Source organism: Artemia sp. Qi Xiang Cuo, chromosome 15 (assembly GCF_049724085.1).
Source record: "Artemia sp. Qi Xiang Cuo chromosome 15, ASM4972408v1, whole genome shotgun sequence".
NCBI classification, from domain to species: Eukaryota; Metazoa; Arthropoda; class Branchiopoda; order Anostraca; family Artemiidae; genus Artemia; species Artemia sp. Qi Xiang Cuo.
Genome location: NC_142808.1, coordinates 54,113,615 through 54,127,997, shown reverse-complemented (window position 1 = coordinate 54,127,997; position 14,383 = coordinate 54,113,615). Strand labels below are relative to the sequence as shown.

The window sequence follows — 14,383 nt, the reverse complement described above, 5'->3', positions numbered from 1 at the left end:
TTTTCGAATGCTATTACAAACAAACAATTCCTCTTTTTATAACAACAGTCCCTGCAATTAAAAAAGGGTAAATTTTATAATTTACAGTCCTTTCCCTAAGGGGGCTTAGGGAGGAAGGGGCACTGCATCCCGGGAGGCATAGTTACTAGACTTTTCGCGTATTTTGAACAAAATTACATTTTCAAAAGTTTGATCAGTTTTGAGGAGACGTGACATCTAAAAATTGCAACGGGGCTTCCAGTCCTTCCATCATTTTTCAACAACCCTTGTGATTTTCAACGTAATATCCTTGCCCGTTCAATAGATACTGCTTATGCATCTTTTTGACAACTAGCATGAACTTAGTATGTTTTGATTGTGTTCAGAATTCGTCTCCAAAGCTTTGAAAGGTCACGTTATTCCCATAGGCATAATTATGTGACCATTTCAAAATGGACTTCAAAACAAGAAAACTATTTCAAACTTTGATTGAATGTTTTTGGAGAGAAATCAGCAAAATAGGGTATGAGAGGGGACTGGCAGCCCTCCAACCACTTTCAAATACCCCCCATCAACATGTCATGAAAGTTTAAATTTAATACCCTCAGTCGTTTTTAAGATACTGCAGATCTGCCTTTTGACAAACTGGATGTACTTAGTACCTCTTGATTTAGTTTAAGATACTCCTCAACATTCTCCAAAGCTTCAACTTAATACCTTAGGCCATTTCAGATACATCCACAATCGAAAATTTACCGTTTAACAAATGATAAACCCTACATGTAAATAATTTATAAATTGTACAATTGACAATCCTTTCCCTTGTGGAATTTGGGGAATGGAATCCCTGTAGGCATAGCTCTTACACCTTTTGACTAGTTTGACCAAAATAATAGTTACAAAATTTCAACAGTTTTTAGGGGGCTAATACAAAAGAGAAAGGACAGGAGGGACTGCTCACCCTAAAATCTTTCAACATCACCTCCACCTATTTTGAAAATTTCAACCAAATACCCGAAGTCGTTCAATAGATATCGTCGATATTTCCGTTTCCCAAACAGCAAGGACAAAGGGTGTTTTGATTGTGTTTGATACCCCTCTCCACATTTCCAAATATTTCACTTTATGCTTTTTGGAGATGCAGGATCAAACATGTCCTCTTTTCTTAATTATAAATTTTTTTTCCCGCAAAATCAGTTTTTCAAAAAAAGCAAAAAACTCCATTGAGCCAAAAATAAACAAATATAGAATCAAATAATCTACCATGCATATAACTACCACAAATCATTATCAATAAATAAATGAGACCCATAACAAACAGAAATTAAAATAAATAACAAAGTCAAAACGAGCAGAAATTATTTGAGTAGGGTTCTAAACCCCTATGCTTTCTAAAAGCCAGAATTTAATTTGGTTGCATATTTTTTGGTTGAATTTAATAGAATTTAATTTGGTTGCGTACTTTTTACAGGTTGCATAAATTTTTTTTTAGGATAATTAATATTTTTATATTAAAAAAATGAATAAGTAATTTAATTAGAATGAAATATTTAAAGTTTAGTTTGACTGGCACAAAAACTAAAATGCTGTAAAATACTAAAAACACTTAGATACCACTAAGATCATTGTGGGATATCCATAGTCAAGATTTGTCTATTAAGCATATGTAGGTACATTCGAATAATACTAAAAACAAAGAGACAAAAATCTTAAAATGAATTGAAAGTTAATACGTCCACGGCCAATAGAAGGAAAGGAAAAGACGAACGAAATGACAAGAATTCAGCTTGTAAAAAACTATGCAAAGCAATAAACATAAAAAACACACAAATAACTGACTAAATATAAAATCTGAAATGGTTTTATAAAAGCTAAAATTAAAATATTTGAAAGAATATAAGAAACACCAATATCTATGAATACGATTAATACTACAGTCAAAGAGTATGGGTAACTTATAAGAGTGGAAAATGACCCCAATATCGGCAAAAAAATATTAACACCATCTAGTGGGTGACTACAATTGGCATTTCTCAAGCTCTGTAATCGTTTTTCTGTCCGTAACTGAGTTTAGAGACTTACTACTTTATTAATTTTACCAACTACAGAAATTAAATAAATTATTCTTATTATTACACTGAAACAAATGAGGGTTGCCAAATGCTAGATACAGTTTAGGGTCTTTTGTCTACACTCTACACTAGCGCCAATTTCCACTTCCAGCGCCAGTTCAGGAGCGTCTGTGTTCATAATTTAGCTTTCATTATCTCTTATATCTTATTTTGGGGTTTTTGAAGTCATTGTAATTGCACAATCAGCTGTATACTTTTAAAAGACAAGACAGAGATAAAGTTAGGAAATACACTTGCAATAAAAACATTTATATAAAAAACGGTGTCAGGGAAGAATAATTTTTTCACGGGGTCCTTCTATTTGTTTCTTTTTTTTCGGGAATTGAGGCGGAGATTTGGGGCTTTCCCCACTCTTATCCGCATTTTTTATCAATAATTGCTTGTCTCTTGGCTACCCTCTTTAGTTTCTATTCTTATCTGGAAACTCCATCGTTGAATTATCTTTTATTTATGAAAAAATAAAATCAAATATAATTAAATACAACAATTAATCAAACATATGTTGCAGACTCTACTGTTATTGCATTAACATTTGAAACCGAAATACTAAAAAGATAGAATTGAATGGACAGTGAAGAAAAAAAAAATCTCATTTAAACAAGATGTGAGTTTTTCTTTTTCTTTTTAATGGGATTTGTTACATTTTCTTTTCCTTTTCTTTGTTTAGTATTTTTTTTTTCCTAATTTAAAGACTTTTAAGAGTGTAGCCGAAATATGTGGGATTTGTTGTTATTTCTGTGTTAAAAGATTTTATTTTATTTTTGATTTTCCTATTACATTTTTTTTACCTGTTTTCGATAATTTTTTGTTCAACTCTATTCTTATCAGTATACTAACTCTTTGAAATATTTTTTTTTTTACGTTAAAAAGAAAATGAAATAAAATATAATAAATGATAAAATATGTTTTTATTACCTATCGATGACCAATGAAAAACACACTAATCATAACAAACATTGACTTACCCTTTGAGCGTTGCTGCAACCTTATGGGATTGGATATTCAAGATACCGCCCCTCAAACGACAAACGCCCCTTTAACAAAAAACGTCTCTTCAAATCACATTTATCATTGAACTTGCCAAAAAATTCAGAATAGACAAGTAAATTTATAAATTTTGCACTTCAGAGATAAACTTTATAGTTTAGTTTAGAAGGGGAAAGGGAAACGAAATTTCCCTCCTTCCCCGTGGGAAAAACTGGAAATTTTTTCTTCCAAAAATGGAAAGTTCTACTCCTGAGATTCCCGCCCCCCCCACAAAATAGCCCTTCCCCTGTTTATAACAATCAAAAATTTTAATTTACAACTCTTCGATATATTTCTCCCCCCTCCCCCTGGAAGACTCCCTTTTTTTAGAAAACTTGCCTAGCACCCGATCCCCTCCCATCCCAGCACAACATTTTTCTAATGTATTAGTACCGCTAGCATTTTTTTTACTTTAAAACTAGCTTAAGAATCTCTCCCTTACAATTCCATTCACAGATCATTCTTCTCCTGACCCCCCCTCCGCCCCCCCCCCTACTACCTCAATAAAAATAAAAATTGGTTTTTAGAGACGCCATAGAAAATTGAGCTACCACAGGTTTCCCCTACAAAGGGACAAAATCTCTCCTGATAAGGTTCTCTCCGACAATTTCCTTCATTAGGGGATTAACTATAAATTGAAAAACATGATAATGCACAGATCGATAAACACAAATATTCATTTTTGAATCGTCATTCTTTCCACAATAAAGTAAAAACTGAATTCAACAAAACAGATCTTTAAGCGGATCAAAATTAAAATGTTCGGCTCATTTTGGAGTAAAAATAAACTAGAATAAAGCGTCGTAATTTCATCAAAACATCAGGATATTTTTTTACTTATCCTTTTGTTGTCAAGAAATCAAAAAAGAAAAAAATTTCTCTCCAAAGTTCTTATGTTAGAAAATATAGCTTTAAGGTCCTTTTAAACCTGATTGTATGGATAGACCAATATTTCTCATTTCTTTATTTTTTTTATTCTCTAAAGTTCACTAGCCTTTATAATCACTTAAAAGCACGTTGCCAAATTGGAACACTCACTTGATGAGCAGAGACCCCCCCCCTCCACACAGAGTATAAATCTTTGTGGCAATACAGAGGTATTTACTCAACCATACATATGCAACTTAGATTTTTTATATTTGTAAATCGGAAGTTTTTAAATACCCAATGGGAACGAACAAGATAAAACGAAAAACAAAACAAAATCACTGAAGAAATAAACAAAATATATCAAGAAATATTTTTTGTACATCACCATCAACCTTCTTCTTAACTGGACATATCCTGGACAAAATAAAAAAAAATCACTGACTCTTTGGGTTTTTGCTTTATATCAACAGTTCTAGAATCAAGTCTACTATTTAGCCTAGGGGTACCAATCGAAATCTGAAGGTAGGGTCTAGATACATTTAGAATGGTGGCAAATGTATCTTTGGCTTTAAAATACACTTAAATACACACGTAAATTTGGCTTTAAAATACACTTATTTATCTAACTATCTAATGTGCAAATACAAAAGAACAGCAAAAAAAAGAAGCATATTACAATAGAGTTCAGCAAGACCACTGAAATTGTTATTGTACAATATCAACTAGCAGGTTTTTCCTAAGAATGGGTTGTTACATGTTTATTGAGATTTAATTTAGAAGAATATTCTCTCTTGCATATATCACATTTGAATGGTTTTTTACCTGTGTGTACTCTTTGGTGCTGAATCAAACTGCTTGATACAGAAAAACTTTTCTCACACACATCACATTTAAAGGGTTTTTTCCCTGTGTGTACTCTTTGGTGGGAAATCAAACTGCTTGACACAGAAAAAGTTTTCTCACAGACATCACATTTAAACGGTTTATCCCCAGTGTGCACTCTTTGGTGCTGAATCAAACTGCTTGACTGATAAAAATTTTTCTCACAGACATCACACTTAAACGGTTTCTCCCCCGTGTGAACTCTTTTGTGGTGAGTCAAACGACTTGAAAGATAATCATTTTTCTTACACACATCTCACTTAAACGGTTTCTCACCAGTGTGTACTCTTTGGTGCAGAGTCAAACTGCCTGAGTCAGAAAAAGTTTTCTCACATACAACACAAGTAAAGGGTTTTTCACCAGTATGTACTCTTTGGTGGTTAATCAAAGTACGTGAATGGGAAAAAGTTTTCTCACAGAAATCACATTTAAAGGGTTTTTCACCTGTGTGTACTCTTTGGTGGTTAATCATACTGCCTGACTCAGAAAAAGTTTTCTTACAGACAACACATTGAAAGTGTTTTTCACACGTGTGTATTCTATGGTGCTGAATGAAATTGCTTGAGTCATAAAATATTTTCTCACACAAAACATATTTGTAAGGTTTTTCACCGGTGTGTACTCTGTGGTGGTGAGTCAAACAGCTAGACTCAAAAAATTTTTCTCACACACATCACATTTAAAGGGTTTTTCACCCGTGTGTACTCTTTGGTGGGAAATTAAAATGATTGACCGATAAAAAGTTTTCTCACAGACATCACATTTACAAGGTTTTTCACCCGTGTGTATTCTTTGGTGCTGAATCAAAGTTATTGAATCGGAAAAAGTTTTTTCACAGACCTTACATTTAAACGGTTTTTCACCCGTGTGTATTATTTGGTGCTTAATCAAACCGCTTGACACAGAAAAAGTTTTCTCACAGACAACACATTTAAAGGGTTTTTCACCCGTGTGTACTCTGTGGTGCTGAATCAAACTGCTAGATACAGAAAAAGATTTCTCACACACACTACATTTAAAGGGTTTTTCACCCGTATGTACTCTTTGGTGGTAAATAAAATCGCTTGACCCACAAAATGCTTCATCACAGACATCACATTTAAAGTGTTGTTCACCTGTGTGTACTCTTTGGTGCCTGTAAATCATACTACTTGAACCACAAAAGGGCTTGTCACAAACTTCACACTTAAACGGTTTCTCCCCAGTGTGCACTCTTTGGTGATTAATCAAATTGTTTGATTGAGAAAAACATTTTTTGCATACTTTACACTTAAATGGTTTCTCACCAGAGTGCACTCTTTGGTGTATATCAAAGTTCCTTGATTTAGAAAATCATTTGATGCACAAATCACATTTACAGGGCCTTTTTAATGTTAATTTTCTTTGATATTTCTCATACTCTTCTTTTTTTTTTTGCTTTGCAAGCCACTCTCACAAAATGGGTTCTGAATGTTGAAGCTTTTTGCCTCAGGTTTGGATTCATTGGAAGTTTCTTTTCGTATTGTGGCATCACTTGATGAAGGATCTTTAACTCCAATAACTAAAAAATACGGAAGAAACTTTACTAAAAACAATCCTCATTTCAGGCTAAGTGTTTCTATTTCTCATAACATCCAAAACAAGAAAAAAGTTACCGCCATAATTAAAATTATTCGAAAAAAAACAAAAGAATATGGCTTGAAAGTTTATTATATATACTCATATTATTTCCTTGAAGTCCTAATAATTTTGAAGTAATTGAAGAAAAAGAGAAAATGTTTAAAATGTTTTTGGTTTTCAATAAAGTGCGAATTATGTTCTGACAATGCATAGAGAGGGTTAGCCCAACTCTTCTTAGGTTCTGATCATTTTGAGTTTGACTCGGTTATTGATTCTAACTTCTGTTCATTTTGGGTTTCATTTTTTTATTGGTGGTAATTTAAAGTAGCATTAAGTTTCAAATTTACTCGACTTTATTTCTTCCAATCTTTGGATTACTAAGTCTTAACTTTCATTTGAAAAACTTCTTTTTTGAAGAGTTTTCCAAATCAATTTCTCTTCGATTTCATTATCATAATCTTTGGTAAAGAAAAATATATTTTATAATTTTTTTTTGTATTTCTTGACAAAAATTCAGATTTTGGCTATAAATTTATATATTTTGGCTGGGCAAAATTTGTCAGTGATCTTTAATAATATACGCCTTTTCAAAAATCTAATATACGTAGTATATTTCGTTATAGTTTACCCATCAACTTTCCCAGAAACTGAAACTTAATAACCTATTTTGCTCCTAAAAAACTATATTTATGCTATTTTGACAACCCGGATGCACTTACACTCAATAGATTTAGTTCAGTGGTAAGAGCGGAGGTATTAATAGTAGTGAACACGATATCTTTGCTATCATTCAAGACATCCATGAAGACTCTGATAGAGTAGAAATTCCAGCAGCAATGTATTTAAAAAAAGTGTTCGATGCAAAACCCTATTGTATTCTTTTTTGTAAATTTCATAACTGTAGTCTGCATTTACTGTTGTTGGATCTAGTTAAATCTTATCTGGATAATAAAAAGCAGAAAATCGAAGGAGGCAATTTCCTCTCTCCAACTGTTCCTCAGTCTTCGAAGGTTAGGGTACCTCAGGGCTCTGTCCTAGGTTCCCTGCTTTTTCTAACTTAGATCAATAATTTCCACCGTGCTTTGGCAGTCGTGTGCCTCAACATACATTTTGCTGATAATTCTATTACTAATGTTCTTGATTCGTGTTCATCAAATTTTAGCGTTTTGAATTTATGTAAAACAAATTTCATAATTTAAGGTAGAAAATCTAACTTTTGCCATCACATTATTCGATTTACTTCTACAAAATATCTATAAGGTTATCTTTTAAGACCCACGCTTTACGAAGAATTCATTTTGCTCTGATTCAGTCTAATATTAATTATTGTTTTCTCGTATACATATCTACATTTAAAAGACATATTAAACCAATACATATTATAAAAAAATATGTAAACCTAAGAATCATGACATTTTTATTCCATCGCCTATTATACATTTGCACTTGTAAATAAGTCTTCTAGAGTATCTTTATATACTTAACTTGATATAGTTCCAGTTTCTAGAAAAATTTAATTTTGTAGCAGTTCTTTTCAAATTTCCTTATGACATTATGAAATTTCCGCCATATTACCTCAGTTAAAGTTCGTTCTCCCAATCAAATTATTTACGTAATCATAACACTAGACAAAAGAACAGTATCTAAATTGACAAGTATTTTACTGACAGATATAAATTTGCTTTCTTTGTGTCTATAGCCTGGTGCTGGGATACTCACAAGGATCTTACTGACAAATTTATTCCTAACTTATTAAGAAAAAGGTATTTTAAATTTCTTTTAGTTAAAAATTATCTTTACTTTGGTGTCTATTCAATAATATAAATTATTTGTACAGCTTTTTTTATCTGGTTGAACGTGGATATCTTGGCTATCTTCTAGTATTAATCTATATTTAATAATGTTGAAATTTATTTATGAATCCAGGGCTTACTGCTACTTTCAGTGTTATTGTATATTAGCCGTCGTGTTTATCATTTTACTGTAGCGTTATCTGTTATTTTATATTTTGCAAAGGCCTAGTTTTTTTTTTGCTTGTCTCCCAATGGACCTATGTTAAATATATACATGTATATGTGAACAATAAAATAATTGAACTTTGAACTTTTACTTGAACTAACCCTGAAAGTCTCAATTTGATATCCTCTGCCGTTCTTGAAATATTCCTGAGACGTCTCATTGATAACAAATGTAAACATAGTATCTTTTGATTTCATTCTGAAGTACGATAAACTTTCCCTGAAAGTTTCTACTTTAGATCCTAGTCCTGAAAAATCCCCCCTTGATATCTTGACAACCTGTATGCACTTAAATTGTTTTTATTTAGTTCAATAATAGATGTAATAGTTGTAGAAATACTCGCAAAAGTTATTGTAATATTGGTAGCCCAGAAAGTTTCAGCTTAATACCCTAAGACGATGCTGGTATATTTCTAAAACATCCATTTAATAGCCCATGAGTGGCTTTTGATTCAGTTCAACATCTCCTAGCCATTCCTTGAAAATTTCACTAATATCATTAGCATTAATACATTCTTAGACCACACTGGCTATACATGACAAATGAAACTCAGAGAGGAATAACAATGACAACTTTGATTCGGCATTGGCTTCGCATATTTTCGTAAATCCGACCCATCTGGTTCTTTTTGACGAGACAACCTTAATATCTACTGTAAATGGCCAACCACAAACTTTTAAAGAGGTAATTGAGATAAAAAAAATACATAAAAAAAATTTAGCAGTAAATAGAGATACTGGAGATATTTCATTAAGCCCAATTTACGACAGTTTAATTTTTAAGGACTCAATCAGCATTTTCACCCCCTCAATGACTTGAATAACTTGAAAGGTAAAACTTGAAAGAACTTGTTTGCACATCAAATGATGAACGAATTTGTCGGCCAGCCAAAGCAATAGCAAAACAAAGGATTATTGCCTAATCATCTTGGTAGTTTTCTTTTTCGTTGATTCCAACCTGGTTCTTATTTAGTTTCTGTTCTGTCGTTGAAAAGTAAACTTCGAAAGGTTCTATTTTCGTTGGTTTCTTTTTCTTTTCTTTATTTTTTGTTTAGAACTGAGGACGACTCGGCGGAGGTCCTTGTCGAAATATTTGCTTATTTCTTCTTCTTCATGGTTCGCCACTGGCTCACAAAATCCTCAATTTTTCACTTTTTTTTATTTTATTTTTCATTTTGTTATTTTCTTTCCTCTCTGAGTTTCATTTATCATTAGCATTAGCAATAGTAGTAGTCATAGTAAAAAACGTATCAGTAAGACTATTGGAAGTAAAATTAGTGATACCAGTAGTAGTAATAGTATTTCCATTGTACCTTTTTGGTCTTGTTCAATATTCCTTCTTCATACCCTGATAGTTTCAACTTAATATTTTAATCTGTTTCTGAGATGCTGCTAATAAACTCTTTTGAAAGCCTGCATGTACCCAGTTTGTTTTGATTTAACATAGAGTCCTCAACAGCAGTTTCTGAAAATTCCACATTAAGACTATATAGCCTTAGTAACAGTAGTACAAGCAGCAGTAGTATTATTACTAATGCTTGTAATAGTGGTATGCATATAGTCCATTTTTATTAGTTCAACCTATACCTCAACATGCCCTGAAAGTGTCAACTTAATACTCTAAGCCGTTCTTCACATACTGCTAATATGCCGTTTTGCCAGCTAGCATACACATAGCGTATTTCAGTTTAAGTAAACAAACGCCCCAACATTTTACAAAAATTCGTCTTTAATACCTTTAGCCTCGGTATTAATATTAATGGTAGCAGTAGTATGCATAAAGTACCTTAGGGCTGGTTGAACATTCCCCTAAACATACACTGACATTTTCAACTCAATACTCTAAGCTATTTCTGAGATGTATTATGATTCAGTTCAACATCCACCCAAACTTTCCCTGAAAGTTTAACAGTAACACTCTTAGCTGTAGAAATACTTCTAAAACTACTACTTGTAGTAGTCGTAGCAGCTCTAAGTGCACTTAAGGTATTCCGGTTAGTTCAAGATCACCTTCAACATGATATGTAAGATTAAGCTTAATTCCCTAGACTATTCCTGGGATATTGCAGACACACCCTTTTGACAACCTCCACGCAAAAAGTGTTTTGATATAGTTCATCATAGCTCTCAACATTCCCGGTATGTTTCACCTTCATTAGTAAAGGTCACAGTCATTAGAGTGTGACCTTCACCTTTAGTAAAGGTCACAGTCATTAGAGTAGGAATAGTAGTAGTATTGGTGACATAAAAAAAATGCTATTTCTTGTTGAACATCCCTCTAAGAACGCACTTTTATAGTTTTAACTTATTACTCTAAGCTGCTCTGAAGATATTGCTCATAAGCCCGTTTGAGAACCTGCATGCATATTGTCTCATCTTCATACAATTAGCGTCACAAGTAGCAGTAACAGTAGAATTCTCGTAATGCCTTTCGGTTAGTTCCAAATCCGCCTGAACATTCCCTGGAAGTTTCAACTTAATGATCTAAGCCGTTCCTGAGATTTTCCAGATACATCCTTTAGACAATCTACGTACTCATAATGTGTTTTGATTTGATTCAACGTTCCCCAAAATATTCCCGGAAAAATTCAACTTAATACCCTTAGATTCAGCAGTATCAATAGCATCACTGTCAGTAGCAGTATACACATACTATCTTCTTTTTTTCAACATCCCCCTCAATACACATTGAAAGTTTCAATTTTCTATTTAAAACATTTTCTGGGGTATTGTTGATACGTCCTTTTGACAACCTCAAGCACATAGTGTTTTATTTTCAGTACAGTATCTTCTAAACATTCCTTGAAAGTATCACTTTAATACCCTAACTTTAATAGTAGCAGTAGTGGTAGCATGAAAATTATGCCATTTAGTTAGTTCAACATCCCCCACAACAAGTCCAAAAACTTCATACTCCAAGCCATTCCTAAGACACTACTGATCAGCCCAGTCGACAACTTATATGCGCATAATGTTTTAATTTAGTTCAGCTTTTACCACAATGATATTTGAAATGTTCACAATTGTAGCAATAGTAGTCACGATAGTAACACTTTCAGTACATACATATTGCCTTTGGTCCGACGACTCTCACCCTCATGATACCGTTCAAGTTTTAACTCATTATTCTGAGCCGCTCCGAATATATTCCTGGCAACCTCTAGTCTTTTGACAACCACTTTGCACACAGTGTATTTTAAGAATTTATTTCATTAACGTACTATGAACTTTAAAAACATACATTACATTAATCAGCATACAGAAACAGCATCATTTAGAGTTTGAAAATCATCACCTATTTTTGAGTTAATGTTTCATATCGATACAGCTGAACAATATTTTTGTTAAAATATATTGAAATGAGTTAACACAAAAGTTATTATTAGTTTTAGTTAAAAGTCCAAGCATTTAGTCCTTTTTTTTTATTGCTTGTTCAATAAACTATTATCTGATAAAAATAATTATTTGAAAAAAAAAAAAAATCTGAGATGTACATTAATTGTCAAAACATATGGAGCCGAATTCCTGAGTGTCAGATTCAAGTTTATATCGTTCTGAATAGCTGGATAAAGAACCGAAAGGAACAACTTCTCTTTTTGGAGACATGAAAAAGTCTGGAACGTCAAGGACCTCCTCACTATTATTTGGCAAGGTATCCTCAAGTTCTGAAAGAAAATTTAAATAAAAGTGACACAAAACACATTCAACAGTAAAACCTACAATAGAAATCCAACTACATTTTTCTTCAGAATGGATTAGCTCCTGAAAAGCAATAATAACCCATAATGGGATTAAAGAAAATATTAGTTGGGCTATTTACTATGTTTAGCAATCTTTAAGATAGACGATTCTAATATATAATAACCTTTGTTTGCTACTCTTTCCTCGGGGAAATGGATGGCTTCAAAGGAAATACATATAACGTTGTAGGGTCCCAATAACTTGTAATGTACACTTTCGTAGTTTATGATATCTTTGTCATAATCCTCACAGAGGATTTTGCGCAGCATTTTGTTGGCGTTGAAGATTGTAAAGGTGTTGTTGCTCTAACGTAATATTTCTTTCTTCTTCGCGTTCATTTTTGACTTGTTCGGATTTTCGTTGTCGGTTGTCTTCTAACACTTTAATTCTTTGTTCTACACATCATTTTTGAAACGTTTTTGATACTCGCTTTCTCACTGTTGTTTGTTATTCATACTGCAGCTTATCTTCTGATCAAACATTTCTTTGTGCTCTATGTGGAGTATTTTTTAACCGAATATTCCTCTTTTCTTCACTTCATGAATTCTTTCTGTGCTCGTTGTCGCACGTCTTATAACCACAAAGTTCTTCGTTCTTCACTTTTGTTTTTGACTTGTTTTAATTTTTGTTGCCGCCTATCTTCTAACCCGATAATTTTTTTGTTTTTTACTTTTGTTTTGACTCATTGTGATTCTCTATGACACAAGTATTCTAACTGTATATTTCTTTGTTTTTCATTTTCGTTTATCATTACTAGAAACAAAACAAAAATTTCAATACCCTTTACATTAGCTTCTCAGATTGGTCTTGTCACAATTGATGGTCAAGGTTGTTAATTTGTCTTCTAGGCATTATGAAACTGCTGAAAAGACCTTTTGTAAATAAAATATTAGGCAAAACTAACTGTGTTTCAAATAAACATCCCTAAAAGTTTATCACTGTGTGATAACCGAAATTGTTTTCACACAGTGGATTATTCCTGGTGATAAATCCCACGGAGAATTACTCTACCGGAAAATCATCTTCCACAGTCAAATCCCCCACAGAATTTAAACCCACTGAAAACTTCCTCCAGACAATTCCACCAAACAGACAAGTCCACGTGTAAAAATGAGCCACCAATGAAAAATTAAGACAAATAAAACGAGCTTTGTAAGGGGATTCTGGGAAATTTCCACTTTGTAAGACTTCCCCTTGAAAGCTAACCCTCAGAAACATCCCTCTCAGTGGAAAATTATCCCCGTAGAGAAGACCCCCAGCCCCTCGTAGTGACAGTATAAAAATAAAAAAATTCCCAATAAAAAATACCACATCGTAAACGGTGAGCAAAATACATAATTCCCCATTCAATATTCAACATTCCCAAAGGCATAGTTATTGGACCTTTCAATGCCAAACAAAATGGCAGTCTAAAAATTTTGATCGGCCGACTTTGGGGAAAAGGGTGCATGAGAGGGACCTAGTTCCTCTCCGATCTTGTTGGTTAATTAAAAAGCACACTAGAACTATTAATTTCTTTTAAATAAGCCCTCTCCCATTTTTTTAGGGCTTTTGTTTCGGCACTATAACCTTCTGGGTTTAAAGAAAAAAAAACGATCAGGCGTGATTATTTTCCAGGCAAAAAAAACAACAAAATTCCATATTTTTTCAGATGGGACCTTGAAAACTTTAACGTGAGGTTCAATAACATTACTAAATTGAAGGTAAGATTTTAAATAAGATTTCTTGACTTTTAGAGGATGTTTCCCATCTTTTTGAAAAATTAAACAAACTGTCTCGGGCTCGTAGCTTTTAATGGGTATAATTAAACTTAATACTTATTAAATATTTGGAACTAGAACTAAAATCCAATTCTTTGCATTTATGTATTGATATCAAAATTAAGTTTTTTTAGTTTTTGTTACAATTGGACCGAGTCTCTCCTTACTGACAGTTCGTTCCCTGAAACTGTTTGCTATAAAAAGCTTTAAAAAACCTTCATTGGCAAGACGTGCTGGTCCTAATTCCGGTGTATCTGGGTCAAGTTTACATGTTCCTGAAAAGCCGGAAAATGAGTCAACAGGAACAACTTCCCGTTTGGGAGAAAAATGAAAGCCTGGAGCCTCAAAACATTCCTCATCATCACCATGCAAACCA

The 14,383-nt window shown here is 33.0% G+C and overlaps 1 pseudogene; it reads right to left on the bottom strand.

The window, feature by feature from the left end:
* Nucleotides 1–4,291: 4,291 nt before the first annotated feature.
* Nucleotides 4,292–8,667, bottom strand: LOC148943858 (uncharacterized; annotated as a pseudogene).
* Nucleotides 8,668–14,383: the final 5,716 nt, after the last annotated feature.